Raw genomic sequence first — 684 nt, 5'->3', positions numbered from 1 at the left:
GCGGAGTCCTCCGCCGCCTCTCCCTCGACCGAGCCCCCCAGCCACGCCTTCCGCCGCCACCGGTCGCCGGAGGCCTCCGCGCCGCCCGCGCTGGTGCGCGTCGTGCCCGCCTCCGCCTCGTCGCTGCGTGGGAGCTCGCCGGCGCCGCCTCCTCGCCAGATCCGGGGTAGGGGACCCCGGGTGCGTCTCCTCCGGCCCCTACGCGTCTTCTCCGCTGCCGGCGAACCTCGCCGGAGTTAGTCCGGCCAGATCGGGATGAGATCCACCGGAATCTCATCCAAACACTTCGTCCCTGAGTCGGACCACTCCATCCCATTTTTCCCGGAGGTTGAGTTTTTCACCAAGTCCCGAATATTTTTGCATAATCATGCCATGTTCATCGCATCATATCTCTGCATCTGTAGCTCCGTTTTGTGCGTGTAATATGTCAAATTGTTCGCCTCGATGAGTACTTCATTTCATTCCATTGCATCATGTTCATTTGAGTTCATCTTGATGCCCGAATCATCCATCTCTTTGCCATCATCCATCTCTTTGCCGTCAGCTAGCTGACGGCAAAGAATCCTTGCCGTCCGCTAGCAGACGGCAAAGAGGGAGGGGGGGGGGCACTGAGGAGCTGGTTAAAAAATACTTAACGTCCCCCCGCTTTGCCGTCCGCCGCAGATGGCAAATATGAACAAAACG

This window comes from Triticum dicoccoides, chromosome 6B (genome assembly GCF_002162155.2).
Source record: "Triticum dicoccoides isolate Atlit2015 ecotype Zavitan chromosome 6B, WEW_v2.0, whole genome shotgun sequence".
NCBI classification, from domain to species: domain Eukaryota; kingdom Viridiplantae; phylum Streptophyta; class Magnoliopsida; order Poales; family Poaceae; genus Triticum; species Triticum dicoccoides.
The sequence above is the reverse complement of the archived record's forward strand: the minus strand, read 5'-3'. Positions refer to the sequence as shown.